This window comes from Mytilus californianus, unplaced genomic scaffold, assembly GCF_021869535.1.
Source record: "Mytilus californianus isolate M0D057914Y unplaced genomic scaffold, xbMytCali1.0.p SCAF_8, whole genome shotgun sequence".
Taxonomy (NCBI): Eukaryota; Metazoa; Mollusca; class Bivalvia; order Mytilida; family Mytilidae; genus Mytilus; species Mytilus californianus.
The window spans coordinates 112319253-112343063 of record NW_026262734.1 but is presented as its reverse complement, the minus strand read 5'-3'; the positions used below and the strand labels follow the sequence as shown (position 1 = coordinate 112343063).

Sequence of the window (23811 nt, the reverse complement as noted above, 5' to 3'; positions counted from 1 at the left end):
CATATTTTACAAGTTCAACATAACCCATAATTGGGCCTACAAACTTCAGAGGACCTAAAATGGACTACCCATATTACCAACGTAGCGAAAAAAGCAAACTCAACACTAGGCTTCCTGAGAAGGAATTTGAGATATTGCCCACCAGAATGCAAGACAACAGCATATATTTCACTGGTCAGGTCAACAATGGAGTATGGATTAATAGTATGGGACCCCTACACATCTACGAACATCAATTAGCTTGGAAAGACTACAGCGACAAGCTGCGAGATTTATAACGGGAGACTAAAAATCCAGATGGTTGCGTCTCAAATATTCATACCTGTCGATACAGACAACTCAAATGATCGTTTTGCCATACTTTCCGATGCTGATAGAGACAAACTACTCAGCAACAAGAATTATTAAATTATAGAAAATTTTATTTTGTATCCATATACTGAAAAATTGCACTTAAATGAATGGCATGCAGTGACTTATAGTTATCACTATGACTGGTCTTCACTCTTTCCTATATAAATCGTACAATAACTCGAGTTTGCTTTGAACAATTTGAATTTATGAGAAAATGTACATAAACCTCTCCCTATGCCTGTTTAATATAGTTATTTGTCTAAAAAGAACAATTATTGCAAGAAATTTAACAATTACCAGACAATAAATAAAACAAGCACTATCTGATAGTATAACTAGACTCTTTTTACATGTATAATAAATTCGGTTGAATAGAAACAAGTCTGCTATTAAAGCATTCGTAAACTTGCATCGGCACTTAAAGTTAACCAGCGAGAGACGTTAACCACCGAGGGTCGGTTTTTAGACACGCCCAGTGCAACTATGCACGCCTACTTTTGGAGCTCTTTAGTATGAAGATAAGAAAAGTGTACAGAATTGAGGGACTGTCGACAATGTTTTATCATTGTTCTTGGTTTACAGACGTTACCCGTAAATAAACTGGACCCCTGTTGTGTTTATTTATCGCTGCACTGAGCCTCCTGCACTACGATGGAATGGCGGACCAGTTTAAACATGGTAAACAGATAAACAGCTGATTAAGTAACCTGCAAGAAGAAATGAGTTAACTATTGTTTATATTAGAGACGAGAATGTCTCGTGTTTTGTTCTGCTCAGAAAAGCAGGAACCTTGGAGTTTATCAACAGTGGTCAACAGCCTAATCATCTCCGATCAGGACAGTCAACGGATAGTACGTCCACGACTGGCACGTTCAATAAAACATTATTTGATTGGTCCGTGACCAACTCTATTCAATAAAGAAATTAATGATTTGCTACTATAAATACATTTAACATCGTGTTTATACGTCGAGTTATCTCGCCTACCACAATCTTGATAGTTCGCAATTATATTATATCTGTAAAAACAAATTATAGTTACTATCTAAAACAAATTATATATACGCAACGATCAAAACAATTGAGGGAAACATTTAATTATTTAATTGGGCGAGAAAAAAACCCAACAAAAACACAAAAAAAAAGACTGAATTGAATATAATTTAGTTTGATTACAGAAATTTTACTTGAACATTATTATATCAAAAAAATAGTCATGCTAGTAATTAACGTTTTAATAAAAGTTTCTATTTCATAGAAACTATCTTTCTATGTAAACCTAAATCAAACATGACATAAATGTGTCTTTATTTGCTTAAAATATCCAGGATTTTAAATATCAAAACGGTAGAACAGAGGCGGATTCTGGATTTTAGGTTGGAAAGGGGGGGGGGAGGCTGGTTGAAGTAACATTATCGAAATATTCTTCTTGAGTAGGTGCAATGTAGATATCTCGGCAAGCGAAGCGTGGCGAGAAATATTTTGTGGTTAAAGTAGCTAAAACCGCCTAAATCCACCCTGACAACAATCTACAATCACAATAATTAACAAGAAAACGAGATTGAACACGAAAAAAGTAGAATGGTATTACATTCATATTAGTCAATCGAATATATTTATTTTCTTGGGATCCCATGTAATACGGACGTAGTACGGGTTGGGGGCTTTGACCGTTTATGCATACTTCGGCAAAATTAGGATTTCAAGCAGGATAAGTAGTTTTATAAGATGAAAGCACCCTGCTACATCCACTCAAATCATGGTTCAAAAATCTATTCACAGGTTTCAAATCCTTAAGAACGGAATACAATGAATTATAAATCTGGTCTTGTCGAGTATTTATATGCTACACATCTGATGTATTCCTTCCTTGTAATTTCAGCTCTTTTATACTTGTTGTAATTGCCAACTGTTGACGACGTCCATCTTTTCTTTCTCTGGTTTGCGTACAGACGTGGGCATTTCAAAAGTTCTGTTGACATTAGTAACGGTCTGGATTTTCTTGATGACATCCATAAGACATATATGTTAGGGTGGTGCAAATAGATCTGTTCATTGTACTGAGAATGAAAAGAATCTGGACCGTTATTCGTCCACTTACAGTTTTCAACGAGCGCAGCTGCCCAGAAATAAGGTGGATAACGCGAAGTTGAGCATATATATAAGTACTTAATACGTAGTCTAAGAATGCATGACATTTATCACTAGAAGGAGCGTCAGACATAATGTCAAACGTGAAGCAGTCCTCGATTTCATCTGGGGGAAGGGATGGTAGCCCGAAAATTTACAATAGCCATTTATCAGGGTCACTTGATTTGTCTTTATACTCTGTGCTTGGCCAAACAGACTGGATTTTATTCCTTATGTTTTGAGCAAGATCAAACCGAAAACAATCTATTTGGAGGGGACAACATTTATATACATGTTATAACTGACAATTCACAACATATATATATGTACAACTGGCTAACGGAAAAGGTTTAGAATGATGAATAAAAAATAACATTCACATGAAATTTACCTGTACACAATCGGTACAAATGAAAAGAAAAAAAATTGCGCAAATGAAAGATCGATTTTTTTAAAAATCGGCGCAAATGTCATACGCCCATAGTCACCCCGTATAACCCCGATACAAATGAATCCGAACGTTGATGCGTTTGAAGCGATAATCAGGACAACAATTGGGATGACAACAATTTCGAATGCCTTTCTAGAACTTATGTGGGGATCTCTCAATGTGTCTATGTACATGGTAGTTTATCTAATCAATTATACAGTTGTTGCATGTTTCAGATTGTGTATAGAACGTTTGATGAAACTGCTAGACGCAAAACGCAAAGACATGGTGCAATTTTGTACGCTTTATGAGGAAAATAATGTTGAATATCTTTTCTTACATAAACTTTTGCGTAGCAATACTATAAGCAATAATAAATAACTGCAAGTTAAATTACTAGGTGCATTCAAATGTTGCATTTACACATAGAATAAACACGATATCATACTAAATAAGTTTCCTCTTACTGTACCGTTCGTTTCAACGAGTGTGTCATGTTCGTTGCTCTTTTACAAATAATCAATGTACAATTCGTTGACAAAAACCGTCACAAATCCCTTTCTTTTTAAGGTATTCGAGATGGCATCAGCGACCCTTTTTCTGTGTTTTATTGTAAATTTTATTTGTAAACTTTGTCGAAATAGTAGACAATAATATTATCAGTCTTTCAAGGCCAACATTGAAAAGCGCACATCTGATGGCAATTTTTCAAATGAAGAACTAGCCTGAATTTCAATGTTATTCCAGATGAAAAAAAAGTTTCAAGAAATATATAATAGCCAATAAAAGTTCTATAACTCTTACTTTTCACAATTTGAGGCCCTTTCAAATGCAGATTTTGGTCAAAGTTAGCTAAAAAACGAAAGCAGCCATAGGATCTCGATGAATATTGTATGTCGAATGAATTAGATCACATTCCAACTGTTTGCTTTATATATATATATATATGTATAAATGTAGATGTGGTGTGATGGCCAATGAGAAAACTATCCACCAAAGTTAAAATGAAGTGGATGTAAGCAATCATAGTCCATCATACGGCATTCAACAATGAGAAACCCTATATCGTATAGTCGGCTATAAAAGGCCCCGATATAAAAAAAAAGTGAAACAATAAAAATGAGAAAACTAACGGCCTAATGTATAACTAAACAATTTAGGAGAGGTAAATAAATAATGCGGCGGGGTTATACATGTGAACTCTCAACCCTCACCATAACCTGGGACACTGGTGTAACTTCACAACATGATAAAAATCAAAGCGCGAAAGCGCTGTAAAGGCAGTTAATTACAGGTTGTGTGTATTTTTAGTCCAGTTATATCATTATCTTGCATAGTACAGTGTACTTATCAAAGGTGGCTTTCAGTATTTAAGATTTAGAGTTCTCTAATGATATTGAACAAGTTTTATGAATGTCATATTCTGAGCACTATATGAAGGCGTTTGTTCTCACTTGTTTATGAACTTGTGCATTATATCCAGTTTGTACCTTTTTTATCTATGTTTATAGTCAAATTAGTTATCAAAGGTACCAGGATTATAATTTAATAAGCCAGACTCGCGTTTCGTCTACATAAGACTCATCAGTGACGCTCAGATCAAAATAGTTATAAAGCCAAACAAGTACAAAGTTGAAGAGCATTGAGGACCCAAAATTCCAAAAAATTGTGCCAAATACGGCTAAGGTAATTTATTCCTTGGATAAGAAAATCCTTAGTTTTTCGAAAAATTCAAAGTTTTGTAACAGGAAGTTTATAAAAATGACCATATAATTGATATTCAAATACTGTTTAAAATAGTTAGGCATTTTCTTTTTAGAAATAAGTAAATGTTATCAACTGTATTTTATTCAACTCTGCAAATGTGGTTTGTTACTGGTAAGTATGGATGATATTTGTTTCATTGGCAATCATAACACATCTCCTTATTTATATAATGATCTATATTCAACGACCTCAGGTACAAAAAAAAATGTATGTAACTAAACTGTGATGGGAAACCTTTGACTTCTTTCTTTTATATAAACTTTTGATTTGGTACCATAGAACTATGTAGAATAAATGTACATTGCAACATGTCAACTCTTTCAATGACAATACCTTTTTAGAAACTATAACTCCAAGCAAAATTATATTTCCAAGTTTAAAGTAATTTATGAATGAAAAAAGGAGTTCTTAATTAAGAAATAAACTGATTCGCTGAGCGCAGCTGGATATACCGCAGAGGTCCAACCCTGAACAGTTGGGGCAAAAATGGACACAATATTCAAGCTTGATACAGGTCTGTATTTGGATTGTAATTAAATATTTTACATATTATAGTTTCTGAATAAATGTAGTCAAAGAACTTGAAATCGGTTATATGAATTGAATTTATATTCAATTAAAGATTTCTTGCTGTTGTGCAATAAACTGTGCTGTTGCGCAATACTTAATAAATCTGTTGCCAGACTATAAAGAATAAAGTTCAATTTCTTCTCAATGTCATATTTGAAATTTATGAAAATCTATAGGGAGATTACATCAATAGCTATAAATAATTCACCCAAGTTTCATGCGAACTGCTTAAAGCATTTTTGAGTTGTTGTCCAACAACAGTGCACACGCTGAAATGTCTCGCCTTCTTTACTAATCACTGATATTATGTTGATAGTCCTTAATATAAAGCTTTATTACAACTGTCACATAAACTTAACATTAACCAAGAAAACTAAACATTGACCAATGAACCATGAAAATGAGGTCAAGGTCAGATGAACCATGCCAGGCAGGCATGTACAGCTAACAATTCTTCCATACAACAAATATAGTTGACCTATTGCTTATAGTTTAAGAATAAAATGCTCCGCAGGGCGCAGCTTGATACGACCGCAGAGGTCGAACCCTGAACAGTTGGGACAAGTATGGACACAACATTCAAGCTTGATACAGCTCTGAATTTGGATTGTGATTAAATATTTGACAGAGCATAGGTTTCTGACACAGAATGAATGTGGTCTAAGAACTTGAAAATTTTAAATTGGACATTCACCTATTATGGTCCAATATCCAAAATCTAAATACATGGTTAGATTCAGCATATCAAAGAACCCCAAGAATTCAATTTTTGATGAAATCAAACAAAGTTTAATTTTGGACCCTTTTGACCTCAATGTGGACAAAGTTGATAACGGGGCCGAAAACTCAAAAATCTAAATACATGGTTAGATTCAGCATATCAAAAAACCCCATATATTCAATTTTTGTTGAAATCAAACAAAGTTTAATTTTGGACCCCGATTTGGACCAACTTGAAAACTAGGCCCATAATCAAAAATCTAAATACATGTTTAGATTCAGCATATCAAAGAACCCTAAAAATTCAATTTTTGTTAAAATCAAACTTAGTTTAATTTTGGACCTTTTGGACCTTAATGTAAACCAATTTGAAAACGGAACCAAAAATTAAGAATCTAAATACACGGTTAGATTCGGCATATCAAAGAACCCCAATAATTCAATTTTTGATGAAATCAAACAAAGTTAAATTTTGGACCCTTTGGACCTCACTGTGGACCAATTTAAAAACGGGGCCCAAAATCCAAAAACTTAATACACGGTTAGATTCAGCATATTAAAGAACCCCAAGAATTCAAGAATAAAACCCCATTGAAATTGATCAAGAAATAAGCAATTTATACGAAGTATCTTCTTTTGCACAATACTGTGCAATTGAATATTTCTTGCTATTGCGCAATACTGTACAATTGACAATTTCTTGCTATTGCTCAATATTGTGCTATTGGATATTTCTTGCTATTGCGCAATACTGTGCAATTGAAGATTTCTTGCTATTGCGCAATACTGTGCAATTGAAGATTTCTTGCTATTGTGCAATACTGTGCAATTGAAAATTTCTTGCTATTGCACAATACTTATTATATAATAATTTACACATCCTGTTTGGTGTGTATCTCCTACCATATCATTATTATTTGCTTTTAAATATAAATCAGAAATAACCAACTTAAAATGGAAAATTTTAAAAGAAAAAAAAAAGGAAAAAAAGAAAAAAAGGAAAAAAAAAATCCCCCCCCCCCCAAATTTTTTGAACCCCATTATGATTCATCACCCCCAAACTCAATCCCAGCCTTCCCTTTGTGGTATGGTACCTTGCAGTACAATTTCAGAGAGATCCATACACTTGAACACAAGTTCTTGTCTGGAAACTAGAAAAATGCTTATTTTTGGCCCCCAATTCCTAAACGTTTCGGGCAATTACCCCCAAACTCAATTCCAGCTTTCCCTTTGTGATATGGAACCTTGAAGTACAATTTCAGAAATATCCAAACACTTACACACAAGTTATTGTCATGAAACTAGAAAAATGCTTGTTTTTTGCCCCTAATTCCTAAAATTTTGAGGCAAATACCTCCAAAATCAATTACAGCCTTCCCTTTGTGATATGGAACCTTGTGGTACAATGTCAGAGAGATCCATACACTTACACACAAGTTATTGTCTGGAAGTTACAAAAATACTTTTTTTTTGGCCCCTAATTCCTTAACTGTTGGTACCATAACCCCCAAAATCAATCCCAACCTTCCTTTCGTGGTATTGAACCTTATGGTAAAATTTCATGGAGATCCATTCACTTAAACTAAAGTTAAAGTGCGAAAACCAATGTGTCTTCGGACAACGCCGGACGACGACGACGCCAACGTCATACCAATATACGACCAAAAAATTTTTAATTTGCGGTCGTATAAAAACGCCAGCATAGGTCCAACCCTGAACAGTTGGGGCAAAAATGGACACAATATTCAAGCTTGATTCAGGTCTGAATTTGGATTGTAATTAAATATTTGACATATTATAGGTTTCTGAATAAATGTAGTCAAAGATCTTGAAATTGGTTATATGAATTGAATATGCAATTAAAGATTTCTTGCTGTTGTGCAATACTTAGTAAACCTGTTGTCAGACTATAAACAAATAAAGTTCAATTAATTCTCAATGTCATATTAGAAATTTATGAAAATAAAAAGGGAGCTTACAGCAATAGATATAAACAATTCACCAAAGTTTCATGAGAATTGGTGACAGCATATTTGAGTTATTGTTCGAAAACTGGAAAATCACCCCTTTTTTTAATGAATAAAACCCCATAACTCAGAAATGTAAAATGTAAAATTTATAAAATTCTAAAGGTAGCTTACATCAATACATACAAACAATTCACCAAAGTTTCATAAGAATTGCTGTAAGCATTTTAGAGTTTTTGTCAGAAAACTGGAAAATCCCCCCTTTTTTATGAATAAAACCCTGTAACTCGGAAACGTAAAATCTAAAATTTATAAAAATCGAAAGGGAGCTCATGTCAATAGATATAAACAATTCACCACAATTTCTTGCAAGTTGGTGAAAGCATTCTTGACTTATTGTCCGAAAACTGGAAAATCCCCCTTTTTTTAATGAATAAAACCCCATAACTCGGAAACGTAAAATCTAAATTTTATAAAAAATGAAAGGGAGCTCACGTCAATAGATATAAACAATTCACCAAAGTTTTATGCAAATTGGTAAAAGCATTTTTGAGTTAATGTCCGACATGTTGACGACGGACTGACAGACGGACAACGGTATACCATAATACGCCCCGTAAACGGGCGTATAAAAACTTAACAGAGCAATGAACTGTGAAAATGATGTCAAGGTCAAATAAAACCTGCGCGACTGACATAAAGATCATAAAATATTTCCATACACCAAATATAGTTGACCTATTGCATATAGTATTAGAAAAAAAGACCAAAACTCAAAATCTTAACTTTGACCACTGAACCATGAAAATGAGGTCACGGTCAAATGACACCTGCCAGCTAGACATGTACATCTTACAATCATTCCATACACAAAATATAGTAGACCTATTGCATACAGTATAAGAAAAACAGACCAAAACACAAAAACTTAACTATAACTACTGAACCATGAAAATGAGGTCAAGGTCATATGACACCTGCCAGTTGGACATGTACACTTTACAGTCCTTCCATACACCGAATATACTTGACCTATTGCTTATAGTATATGAGATATGGACTTGACCACCAAAACTTAACCTTGTTCACTGATCCATGAAATGAGGTCGAGGTCAAGTGAAAACTGTCTGACGGGCATGAGGACCTTGCAAGGTCGCACATACCAAACATAGTTATCCTACTACTTATAATAAGAGAGAATTTAACATTACAAAAAATGTTAACTTTTTTTTCAAGTAGTCACTGAACTATGAAAATGAGGTCAAGGACATTGGACATGTGGCTGACGGAAACTTCGTAACATGAGGAATCCATATACAAAGTATGAAGCATCCAGGTCTTCCACCTTCTAAAATATAAAGCTTTTAAGAAGTAAGCTAGCGCCGCCGCCGCCACATCACTATCCCTTTGTCGAGCTTTCTGCGACAAAAGTCGCAGGCTCGACAAAAACTGGAAAATCCCCATAAAACACCATAACTCAGAAATGTAAAATCTAAAGTTTATAAAATTCTAAAGGGAGCTTACGGATTGATAATTTAGTCTTAGATGCAAGATTTTTATATCAGTTGTTAGTGGCTTTGAACTAGCTGTCAGTAACTGCAAGTACTCTCAGATCTGTACTTTCTGTCTTTTTCTTGTTTGGATGTACAACTACCCGACCACATCCACTTGTATTTGTATTTATCCATCTGATGAGTTAAGCCTCTTTCAAGTGATTTTTATAGTTCGTTCTTATATTGTACTGTTACACCACTGTCCCAGGTTAGGGGGAAGGTTGGGATCCCGCTAACATGTTTAACCCTGACACATTCTGTATGTACATGTATGTGCCTGTCCCAAGTCAGGAGCCTGTAATTCAGTGGTTGTCGTTTGTTTATGTGTTGCATATTTGTTATATTCGTTCATTTTTTGTACATAAATTAGGCCGTTAGTTTTCTTGTTTGAATTGTTTTACATTGTCATTTCGGGCCTTTTATAGCTGACTATGCGGTATGGGCTTTGCTCATTGTTGAAGGCCATACTGTGACCTATAGCTGTTAATTTCTGTGTCATTTGGTCTCTTGTGAGAGTTATCTCATTGGCAATCATACCACATCTTCTTTTTTATATTTACATCAACAGATATAAACAATTCACCAAAGTCAAGGTGAGACAACAAAACTTAGTGGTAAGATCTCTGAAATTTTTTACACGGTACAAGTTTTTCTCATTGTTGGAGATTGTACGGTGACAGTATCACCTGTAACTGCTTAAACCCATTTCTTATGCACTTTAGTTCGATAAACTCACTGAATATCATACCACATCTCCTTATTTTTATATGCATTACAATTTACATGTGCATGTAATTATAAATATATATATATCAGAACAAAATTCATTGCGTCACTTTTATTTCTGCATCCTTTGGCACAATACAAGTTTTAAAATTACACAACATAAAACAGCTAAATGTTATTTCAGATGAAAGTTTTGTTTCAGTTCCATTCATAGGATTTGTTAGAATTTTGTATGTTTTGCCAAGTCCAATAATTCGCTCTATGTGCACATGTTAATTGGAGACTTTTCTATCCCGTATAAGAGTTTTGGAACTAATTCTGTTTCTTTTTTTGAAAAAAGTTAGCAAACAAATCTTGCACATTTAAACCTTTGTCTGCCATCACACTGTCACCTGGATCACATAACTGAACTACATTTTGTATTCTACATCTTTCAACTATTTCATAGTCACTGGTAGAACCAACATATGCAGTAGAGACATAGTTGACTAAACCACCAGGCGTCGAACATACAAGTATTTTCAGTGTTTCTGTTTTTATATAATGAAAAGGTTGCCTGAGCTCTAGGAGCTTTAGTTTTATCACGGGATATTCTGTGCTGTCAATAATAATCCAAGTCGTAGGAAACTTTAATTTAAAGTTGGATGGCGAAAACTAAACCACTAGATGGCCAAGTGTTAGCCTCACACCACTGTTTAGGCATAAAAACAATCCATGTATATACACAATATTCTTAACACTAGATTCAATCTAGAATCTAGAAAGTTCAAAGTTGGTTGTATAATGCCTCAATTTCATCAAAGTCATAAAAAAACTGATTTTCAACTGACACCCTATCAATTTGAAAATATATGTATCTCAAACAATGTGCTGTTGGACCAAGTGTGGTCAAAACAAATAAAAATTTAGTATACAACTCTAAACTGGTATAAAAATGCATGGCTGTGTCACGTGTCTTCATTTCAAAATTCTCTGCTGAAAACATAGACATTGATGGTGTTTGCGTAATTCCATCTTTGAAGCTCAACATTAGCTCAGCAGTTGGTGGTGGACAGTCATAAATCCTTTCTGCAGTATGAATGACTTCTTCAGGAAAACCAACTTTACAATCAAAACTTTCCTCTAGATTTCTACTACAATATTCATCAAGTTTAGTTCTTTTTTTTTCACGGGAAACTGCCCTGATTTTTCTTTTTGTGGACGATTCAGTCTCTTGCTTGGTCCAGGAAAATAGGCTGGGAATGGCAGTAGACTTAGGTCTCTGTATGGTGGGTTTGCGCCCTGAAAAAGGTTATATAACATTAGTTTTTTGATAATTAAATGAACTTCCATTAGCAATGTATACTTTGTATTACCTGGCGAAATATTAACTAGATTTATTCATTACAATCTGGATAAAACTATGTTTGCCTGATTCAATGTATGTTATGTAAATCCAAAGGACAAACAATGAGAGACTTATGCAACAAACGTACATTGTTTGTACCTAAATAACTATAATATTGATGAGAGCATGTCATTGTTTTGTTACTGTTAACATTGTCATTGATATTTTTCAAGAAAGTCTATGAGGCATAGCTTATGCATTCCTGTCATTACTACATTAGCATAATTAGTGCTAAAATAATTCTCAGTATGATATACCTCTTGTAAGAAATCATTATAACTGTAGCAATCACCAAAAAATCTCAAACAGATCACATTGAATCGTAATCCAAAAAATTATGACGTCTTGAATTAACCACCCCCTTTTATTCTAAAACGATAATTGCGGTTGTAAACAGGCTTTGGTTTATTCGCATGGCGATTACATATATAACTATATATTTCAAAAAGAAAATAGAGTTTTACCATGAATAGTTTCCTGCACGTAGTCTTTTTCAGTAAAATGTGCCTTGCAAACAACCGCTGATTGAGATGGACTCCACGATGAAATCGTGTTCTCGTCCAATCTGCGTTTGGGCCATGGCGTTGATCCAACTTTTCCTTCTTTTTAAGTCATTTGGAAATGCATGTCCTTCTCTTAAATGACATCCAGGTACACAACAACAAGTACTTGGCATCGTTAATTTAAAATGTAACTGAAATAGTTGCACAGTGCAGAAACCGGAAGTTGAGGAACAGGATCGGCTACCACGGCGCCACCTATTCAGGAACGATAATTTGCTACTTTATATAACTGCGAAATAACAATAACGTTAGACGGGTTCACGTGCATAAACAGAAATGCGCTTTAAATTGTATAATATAATTAATGTTCAGTCGACTCTTAATTATTATATCAACGACTGAAATGATTTATAAACATCTAGATTGCAGATAACACTCGAAATTAACCCGAGCTCTTTCCACACGGAATTCAAATAATTCTAGTTTGTCAATCGGTTGACTGCTTATAATGCAAAATACAAATATATCAAAAGTTTTTAAAACTAACAAAACACAATGATCGTTTCTCTATTTCCCAATGTAAATGAAATGAAACAAAAAACATTTTATATCACAATAAGAAGAGGAGAGAATTCAACATTTCCGGATCTACTTGGAGCCTAATGACCCCCCACGTAGATAAGTTGGATATCGCGGAAGGAAGGATTAACCCGGCAACTAAAAAAGGCATTAAAGCACTGCCTTTAAAAAACTGCACAAATCAGTTGCAATTGGTTTGACTCAAAGTTCGAAACGAGGCACAAAAACATCTAATATAAAACAATACACATGAAGAACCGAAATAAGAGAACTTGTAGTTACTGATAGTTATTTCGGAGCCAATTACAACTAATAGGTCAATAATGTTCAAGACTAAAGTATCAATCAGTATATGTCCAATGGATTTAGAAAAGACGTCATAGCAACGCTAGAACTTGTGCAATGCCAAAATAATAAGTAAACAGTATCGAGAGGATGTACGAGCTCATGAGTTCTCATAAGTGTGCATAATTCTGGACAGCCACCATTACAGAACCTACCTAGTGTATACATTGTTAATTTGTGCTCATGTGGACGTTAAGCAACCAACAATTAACCATTACGTACCGGTGTCATTGACAAAGAGGGCTCCAGAAAATTTTCACCAATACGAACTTTGAAAACGCCGGTCAGATTTTGAACGTTCACTCCGATGCCTCGTGTATAGAGTGCCATGCCGTCTGCACGTTATGAACCATTGCAACAACTCTTTGAGGGGCCCACAGGTAGCATTTTGCAAGGCTTAATTTTATCTTACAATGCCAGTTTTAATCCGCTCCAACCACCACCACCATCTCATCCCAGGAACATATATATTGACATTAGATATACTGTTCCCAGCTCATCCCGATCAACCTTTATCATAGGACCTACATATTGTATGTATTGTTAATTAATAATGTACATGCATGACATATTTGCCGTATGACGCTAGGAAAAGAACAATTAATCATATTGCACGTGCATCAGTCAGTCCACTTAGTCATTTCTGTCCTATTTTTGAATTTAAAAAAATATGCAGGAACTTGAGCTTCCTATTTAAATGATAACATTCTTATCTTGCTGACAACTTTAAAAATGGCAAATGTTTGGAAAGTCAATTTTTGTGTTTCTAAATGCTTGTAGTTTCTAACTTTTGTAACATTGAATTTGTATTTCACCACAAATACAACCACACTTTATTTTTGAATGATAGTTCACTCGGACTAAACAAGTTCGGCTAACAAAAATCAAGAAATACTGAATTTGTCGGGGTTCTTGATATCCACCTCCTAGAGAACAAAGCCCATTATAATGTTAGGCTATTAAGAGTCGTGGGTACTTCAGATTGAAGCTGTTTTTGTGGTTTTTTTTCATGAAGAAAAGAGTTTAAAACACATAAGAAATCAAAATTTGAATAAAATTCATATGGGTGGGTAAATATTTTATGATGCTTATAATAACCAGATTTAAAAAAAAAATTATTCTGATCCCCAATTTGATAAATTATTCTGAATGCAAATTCCCCCCATATCTTATAGTGTTAAATTTTGAAAAAAATAATCTGATTCATCTCGTCGAAAAACTAAATAAATTTATTTCTGACTAAGTAAATCAAAGTACTGAAGTACTGACCATCGGATGACCGCAAGTTCTTGTGGATGGTCAAAAGCACTTGTCTCAGAAAAAAATCACATCTCTATACCTGAAACTGAGGTTAATGTACAGAGATATTTTTTTTCTGAGACAGGTTCGTGCGTGGATGATGAATAAATGACAGGAAAATTCAACCTCACCGTAATAACTATTATATTGTAGTGATACAAATCAGTATACACTGGTTTGTTGTTATATATCATATTAATATAATTTAATTTTGGATGTAACACGTCTTCTGATTGGCTTAAAGTGTTTTGTCTATCAGCTCATAGACATAACTTTGTCATGTGACCGTGACGTCACCAACGTTTTTTTTCATAATTTACTCCTTAAAAATGGAATTTAGAATCAAATTATAAGGAATGACTGTAATATTTTTTCTGTCTATTCGAAATAACCTAAAAACTGTGGTGCACACTTATAAATAACAAGCTACGCGGGTTATTCAGTGTGCACCACATTTTTTAGGTTATTTCTTCATAGACAGAAAAAATATTACAGTCATAATGATTCCTTAAAATAACAGTTACATGTATATATAATTTTCATCCATTTGTACATCATTCTATTCTACTATTCTAATAATAGTTCAGTGCAAGTGCATGGTGGACACTCTTCTGTAAAAATTCGATTTTTCTAAAAGATCGGATATGAGTAGGCATTCATATTTTCCCGCAAAAAATAAACTTCCATGCAGAGTTACCAGTCCTTGCGGGGATTGCCGCAAAACATTCTTGAGATATTCTTCCGCATGCGTTAACACAATTTTTCGGTACGTGTGCATAGATATTATCAATGATTTTTTACTTATATATATATATCTAAAGACAAAACATTTTCATATTATTAATTTATGTTCTAAACAAAAATATTTTTATCAGTATTCATTTAAGAGATGTATTTATAACAAACGATAAGGAATGTTACTTTTGCACTCCTGAATGTCTGCGTATTTATCATGTTTATAGATCGGTTACAAACCCAAAACGAAAGTTACGTAATGGAAATCTAGGCGATAGCAATACACCGGAATGCCCTCACGGTCATCGCGATGTAAAAAACCATAACCCCCCCCTTTTGAAGTTGAATGGTTGCTCCCTAAAGTTTTATATCATAGACAAATTTTAATTAAACAGTCGATTTTGGCAGGTTCAAAACGAAGTGGATCTATTTTGTGCATAAGCATAAATTCTGTCAAAAAAATTCCACAGAAAGATAATAGATTGATCTTTCTAAAGCATTTATTTGCATCTCTACCTCTGGCGATAGATTTTTTTGGGGAAAAAAACCCAAAATGGGCAATAATTGCATCGAAAAAAAGAAAGTCGGGTGCACCTTTTCAATTTCGGGCTTTTTGAGTTGACTATTCTTTCTTGAAAAAACGTATAAAGTAAAAATATTTGAAAAATCATTTCGCTTCAGATTCTATTATTTTTATATATTTAGGCTACACATTGATTAAATAACATTAAAAATTCCCAGTAATAAAAAATAAAATATATGGGTCAAGTGAAATACCTTTCTAATGAGTCATAAAAACAGAGTAGGTGTGTTCGAATAACAATTTTTTACTAAAAGTACTTGACGATGGACTTTTCAACTGGATCTTAAAAATGCATAACTTCAAAAAAACTTCATTTTATGTGTGTGTTTTCTACGGTTATTGGTCTTCAATCTCTGAAATGTTTTAGTCTGCCTTCCACGAAATATTTAATTAGAATTTTTTTAAATGTTTTTAAACTTTCGAAAATTCCACCTGACAACCGATCAGACAATAGTTTTAAGTAGATTGAATGCAGAAAAGTACATAAAATGATGCTCAATAGCTAGTAGATACATTTGTCTTATAAAATAGAACTGGCATACAAGGATCGTAATGGTGCTATGTGGATAAATTTATCGATTATCAAGAGCTAAATTGACAGCGCGTCATCCGTACAATGGCTGCCATTTTTACGATTGTAAAAATTGACTGGCGTAATGGGGAGATAATTTTGACGAAGTAGAATCCTGCCTGATTGGTTGTATTTAATTGCTGACCAGGCGGAAACCCAATTGAAATCAAACAAAAGAAATGGAACTCTTTGTTAGAGAAGGAGAAAAAAGCCAAATTGGTATATTTGAATTGTTTACGTCTGTTTCTATGGGCTTTAAAAGTTTAATAAAAGTGCATAATTTAGAATTATTTGCATCTTATATACATGTTTTGACTTAAATCATAGTATGGAGCTTCGAGATATTTGTAAACTTTTAAATTATAGACAAATTTTCATAAAACATGCGATTATGGTAGGTTCAAATCCAAGTGGATCTTTTTTGTGCATAAGCATAAATTCCGCCGAAAAAAAATTCCATAAATAGATAATAGATTCATCTTTCCAAAGCATTAATTTGCATCTCTGCCCCCGGCGATAGTTGTTTGGGAAAAAATCCCCAAAAATGGACAATTATTAAATAGTTGCATTAAAAAGAGAAAGTCGATTGCATCTTTTTATGTTTGGGCATGTTTGAGTTATTATAACTGTTATGTCTTGAAAACGTTTGTAGCAAAAATATTTGCTACATCATCTCGCTTCAGATTCTATTATTTTTATATATTTAAGCTACAGGTTGATTTGATAAAATTTTAAATTCACAGTACTAAAGAATGAAATATATGGGTCAAGTGAAATACCTTTCTAATGAGTCATAACAACAGAGTAGGTGGGTTTGTATTACAAATTTTTACTAAAAGTACTTGACGACAGACTTTACAACTGGATCTTAAAAATGCATAACTTCAAAAAAACTTCATTTTTTGTGTGCGTTATCTAGGGTTATTAGTCTTCTGATTAGACAATAATTTCATACAAAATACCTCCAAGAGTATTTCAACAATACAACGGATAGTGTATTATGCTTTATGCATGGCGCTTTCATGTGTTTTTAACCTATATACCATGACATCATGCTATGGTATATAGGTTAAAAACACACGAAAGCATACTTTGATACGTACAAAGTTCATTTAACAAATACAATATTGTCGCAACGAATCGAACAGTATAAAACAGTGTAACGATAACGAACCGTACACAATATGAAAACAAAGACACGTTTAAACATGCATATCTTTGTTTCTAGGTAACAAATAAACATACGATCTTAATTAGTTTGTTAGTTTTAAATATGATATTTTGGAAAATGTATGTTTTAAAAATATATGAGGCACGAGAAACTTAAAAGCATGCTTTTATCAGTGGCATGGTCGTCAGGGGCGGATCCAGCCATTTTTAAAAGGGGGGTTCCCAACCCAGGATAAAGGGGGGGGGGCGGGGTTCCAACTATGTGTCCCCATTCAAATGCATTGATCGTCAAAAAAAAGGGGGGGGGTTCCAACCCACGGAATCCCCCCCCCCCCCCTGAATCAGCCACTGGTCTTGCGTTATTTAATATTTCCCTATAAAAACATCACATATTTGAAATACCTTGCAGTAAGTAATGAGGAGTACGGCAAAGAATTTTCGAGCAAAATATCCGAAGAATAAATATTGGACTTTCTTAAAATTGTAAATTCTTTACTGTCTGAACTCAGTGGTACACGGTGTGTTCGATCCGACCGCGTCAACGTCCGGATTCATTTGTATCGAGGTTATACGGGGTGATAGTAGTCAATGAAAAAATGTCCCAAATGTATCCATTCGTTTGAATATTTCCTGCCACTGTTTCGTTAGCAGTGCGTAATTTGCATTGAAGCATTTTTTTAAAGATGAATACCATGTATTTTTTTTTATAAATTTGATAGTTTATTTGCTAGTGTATAAAACCGTTGTGGTTACAACAGTTCTTTTTTTAACTTCTTTTTTTTTGGGGGGGGGGGGAGGGGGGATTGTATAGAGAGTATAAATAAAAGCATGATAAATCAATTAAAAAAGTAAGTCAAATAAACATTGAATATGATGTTTAATTCAAATAAATAGAAAAAAGTAAGCATCAGTAACGGGAATGAAATGATGCATTGTAAACAAAAGACACTTTTTAAAATATAGAAAAGATAAGCAATTATTATCTACAAATTTGCATTAGTATGGAAAAGGATTCACCATATTGAACTAACGACACGAATTCACACAGTCGAAGAAGTAATAAAACCATATCACATGTTCAATTGGAAAACAATTAATCGAACAATTTCACAATTTGAAGTAATTTTATGAGATTGGACATTGATACGAATCTATATCCGCTGCGATGTTTCAACTGGCTACTTGACAGATTAGTTTTTGAATATTGAATGACAATTTTTTTTTTCTTACAGCTTATAGACAGTTAATTGCTAAATGACTCTGCAGCTACGTAGTTTCAATAAGATTCAATTAGTAACAAAGAAAAGAATGTATATTATTTGACCAAATCTGTCTTTCAAGCTGAGAAACGGAGAGGAAAGGGGATTATAAAACTGTTAACTGGGCTGCTGTTTTTTCAAAGTTTGTGATAATCTCAAAGGACGAAAGCTTAAAACTTTAAACTAGATTATTTCATATGATGCAATAGAACGATAAAACGTGAGGTTTTCATTTCTGTTTTAATGTATGTATAGCATACATTAATATCTAATCTAGCTATTTTATACCAAAAAATATGTTTAAACTCCTCTCGAAATGTGATAGAAAAAAAGATCTCCAATGACCCCAATTCTGAATAAATATACATCGAACAATTTATATGCTACTTTTTTAATACTGAAATAGATAGCAATACATTATATTAATGTCTTGAATATTTTAACAAACAAACATTTATAAATCTTTTAATATTTTTTTATAGGCAGTGGCTACTGTTACGGCTCTAGGTAAGCGGAAGTAATTTTTTACAGTAAAAATGATTTAGTTTACAGATATGCAATTCAAAGAACTGATTCTTATTTCAAAATCTAATTTAATTGAATTTTTTGACTAATTTTGTTAGATTGTATCATGTGTTATCAAATTTATATGCAATGCGATTTTTAACTTCTATTTTTTTTTTTTACAATATACTGTTAAAAAATCTGAAATTTTATTTTTATGCATACATGTATCATTAGACAGTGACTGATTTTAGAAGTTATTTAGACATGAACTACATGTTTTTATACGATTTCATTGATACAAATCGATGCTCAATAATTTTATTTTTATTTCTTTTAACAATTTCCGATCGTGCAAGACCCTCATGGGTAGTCAGGTCTTTAAAAAAATCGTCTTTATTCTCACTTTGACTAATAAATGATTTTAACGATTATATCTAGGACTATTATAATACAATGTACTAGTATAACAGTCCCAGATTATATGTATCTCAAATACTGTTACTGTTATCTTATAATATTTAACTATATGAGTAGTTTATGTTGACAATATGAAAATAAGGAGATGTGGTATAACTGTCAATGAGATAATTCTCCACCTGAGATCAAATCACATAGAAGTTAACAACTATAGGTCACCATATGGTCTTCAAAAATGAACAAAAACCATACCGCATAATCGATATAACTTAAAACAGACACACCATCATTGAAGTCGTTTTAAAAATACATATATCTTGGACAGTTAAGCTAATCAACGTCACCTAAAAAACAAAGTTTTCGGTTTCAGTCTTAATCTACATCACATACTAATAAAACGCCATTAGAGCTATTTTCCTTATGCTTGAAGTTTAAAGGTGTGATTGGCTTGCTAGCTTTGTTTGTATAAATGTTTGCTTAAACATTGTAGTTAAGATATAGCAAATATTTATACAAACAAAGCTAGCAAGACAACCAAACCTTACTTTGGTTTTACCCGTGTATATTCAAGTAAGCATCTACGACTAGCTTGCATTTCAAATTGTAAATATCATCAATATTAAAGTCATTAAAAGACTATTTTCAGTTGTTGCATGTCGAATTATCATATAAAATAACAATGAAAATGCATTGCATTGCATCTCCAAAAATGATCGCATTTATAGTTAAAATGAATCGCCTTCAGTAATCAATATTATGGATTCAGTTGCTTTAATTACACTTTTTGGACTGTGATCCTGTGATTTTACATTAACAAGTTAAACTAAAAAAAAAAATTGTGTTAAAATATACTTTCAAATAACTTATTTTGTATTTTCATTTCCCAATCACAGTTTTTCCCATCATCCTTTATACAATAGACATACTTATGGCAAGCCGTTTTACTATTTATTCTAACTTCAAGATATCTCATAACCTTTATAAGATATCTTATATAATTTATAAGATATCTTGTATAATTATTCATGAGATATCTTATATAGTTTATGAGATATGTTATATAGTTTATGATATATCGTATATAGTTTATAAGATATCTTATATAGTTTATAAGATATCTTATATAGTTTATAAGATATCTTATATAGTTTATAAGATATCTTATATAGTTTATAAGATATCTTATATAGTTTATAAGATATCTCATATAATTTTCTTTATAAGATATCTTATAAATTATATAAGATATCTTATAAACTATATGAGATAACTTATAAACTATATAAGATATCGTATGAATTATATAAGATATCTTATTGATAAGATATCTTATTGATAAGATATCTTATAAACTTTAGGAGATATCTTATAAACTATATAAGATATCTTATACACTATAAAATATATCTTATATATTATACAAGGTATCTTATATATTATATAACTTAAGATATCTTATATAGTTTATAAGATATCATATAAATTTTTATAAGAAATCTTTTATAGTTTATAAGATATCTTATCAATAAGATATCTTATATACCTTATAAGATATCTTATATAATTCATACGATATCTTATATAGTTTATAAGATATCTCCTAAAGTTTATAAGTAATTAACAAGTAATTACGTCTAATGGAAAAGGGGAAATTGAAAATTCTATCTGAAAGTCATTTCAAGAAAATTCGCTCTCAACTAATCGACCCGGTTTGAGCTAGTTACAACTGTAGATATAAATTTTTGCCAGTCACATTATCTTTCCATCCGTTTTATTTAATATATGTAAATTTTCTCAAATACCCATTTAGTATTTTTCAATTCTTGATCTGGATTATTAGCATTTAAGGGATAACAAATTTCTTGAACCTTTGCGGAATATAAATTTGAATCGGGGAAATCAAAGATCATACGCTCAAGGCAAAATCATTTGGCAAATATTTTAAACTTTTGGCACCAGAAAAGAAGGCAGCTATAGACTATATATTACAACTAAAAATAGTACGAAACAGTTACCATTAGAGTAAACTAATTAAATAAAGTAAACAAGAATGATGAGGAAAATTGTATAGTTTATGTTTTTTCTAAAGGAACTGTATGGTATTTTGGGAAAACTCACAAAGAAAAAGGTAAAGAAAACCGCTAATGATTGCTTTGTAAACCATTTCCATGATTCCATTGTACTATTTCTTCCATTTGGTTAAAATTGTAACACGATCAAAAATGCAAAGGGAAGGGGGTAATATAAAACCCATTTTATCTAAAGAGTTATACGAGCGCATTGCATTTGGTTAAAATTGCAATTTTTACAAAATCCAATCTTTCATTTGCGCCACAAGGTTATATTTCATTTGCGCCACAAGGTTATATTTCATTTGCGCCACAAGGTTATATTTCATTTGCGCCAAAATATATAAACTACATTTGCGCCATTTTACAGGTAACATATAAAGGAAAAGTTTAAAGTATGTAGATTTTTTAGAGAATTCCTCCTGTGTAACTAAGTAAGTTCATACTCATTTCTAATATGAAACTGAGAGTCACTTAGGTTTAAAACTATATAGTGTTCACATGTTTAAGCTAGGTGTCAAGATGGACATTGCCAATTCTGAGACAAGCAGGCCGTTAGTTTTCTCAATTGGATTGTTTCATTTTTTGCGTGAACCCCGCTTATATATTGGTGAGTTTTAGAAGTATCTATGGGCCATTCGATATCCTCGGAAGTTCTCGAAATTTTGCCATCATTTATACAGGTACGTAGTTATTTATGTCTTTGATAAGGTCCCTCTATGGATAGGCTACCACGTGACATTGTATATTTCAACAATCAAAGTTTATTTGTAGATTGGAAAGTAAAACAATAAAGACTAGGTTGCAGTCAAAAATCATTTATATGTTAGAACCTATTTGCCTTTTGACAAAACATATGTGTTTTTAATAATGTGAATGTTTATTAAATATCAAGTATAATGATAACGCAATTATATAGACGGTCCCTGTACTCGTTGTGTGTGTAGTACATGTATTTAATACAGCGTGCTGTTGTGCATTGTGACAATAAACCTGGGCATAGTTTATTGATATATGATATGTCCCAGAATAAACTGATTATTTTGAACGATTATCATTTTGATATTTTGTATTTCAATCATAGCGTGGCAAAATGTCGGAAAGCATGAAGAAAATTAAGAAAACGATATTTCTGTTAAAAATATTTATCTTAGGTCGGAAACGCAGTGGTCGGAAAGCAGAAAGATTATCAAACAAAAGGATTTTTCCGTCAAAAATATCTAATTTCATTAATAGATACTACCAGACTAAGAGAATATTCATTATTAAGTTTAAACTGAGACTGAAAAAAATGAAAACAACACGTTATATAAATTTCATGCGTCCGAAGCGCTTTTCTGGATTAACCTTCATCAGGAATGCTAAAATCCAAATATTTGAAAGCCAAGGATTTATAAGAACCGAAAAAATTGAAGAGCTATATGACCAAAAATAACCTTATACAATAGCCAAATCCATCTAAAGCCATCTTTACCTGATGGAGTTGAAACCTTAGTTTCTTTATAACTTCAAAATTTATAAACGGACAATTTTAGAAAGGATTGTTATAAATAGAATATGTAATTAAAATTGTCATATATACGTGCATTATGTCTCACAGGTTTAAACAGTTATTACATTTATGAAAATTATATGAGCATCAATGAACAGGGATGCGTACCCAAAGTTAGCTAAATATCTAAATTTTAAACGGTCGTGAATGAAAAAATACTTGCATGGTTTCAATTCACAAGGAATTTAAATCCTTGCATCTCACAAAAAACGTAATTAATATTTTACAATAACCATAACAAAATTTAATTACTATCATAATGTTAATTATTTTATACTGTTTTAGTATGGATTTATAAGTCTCTGCTTATATTTTTTATAGCAATATATTCATATAGTGGAATGTTAGACTTTAAAAAGAGATTGATTTGATAAATAAAATGTCCATCCGTAAATATTTGACGTTTGTGTTTATTGATATAATATTCTAAATTTTCGAAAAAAAATCACTAACAGGAATGTATGTTTATTATAAAATTTCAATTCTATTTTTGTTTGTTTGTTTTAATAGTTCAACCTTATAGTATCTAAATATTTGTACTATGGTACGAGTTTGAAAATTGTATTCGTTGTGTTGACCAGCTACATCCTACACGTCTTGATTCGTTCGGTTTGCGTT

General features: G+C 32.4%; 1 long non-coding RNA gene across 1 annotated transcript in view; it reads left to right on the top strand.

The window, feature by feature from the left end:
• Window positions 1–883: 883 nt before the first annotated feature.
• Window positions 884–23811, top strand: part of LOC127710679 (uncharacterized) — a 39081-nt gene continuing 16153 nt past the window's right edge. The window contains exon 1 of the long non-coding RNA XR_007986271.1: window positions 884–1032. This is a non-coding gene — a long non-coding RNA (uncharacterized LOC127710679). The remainder of the gene's footprint in view (window positions 1033–23811) is intronic.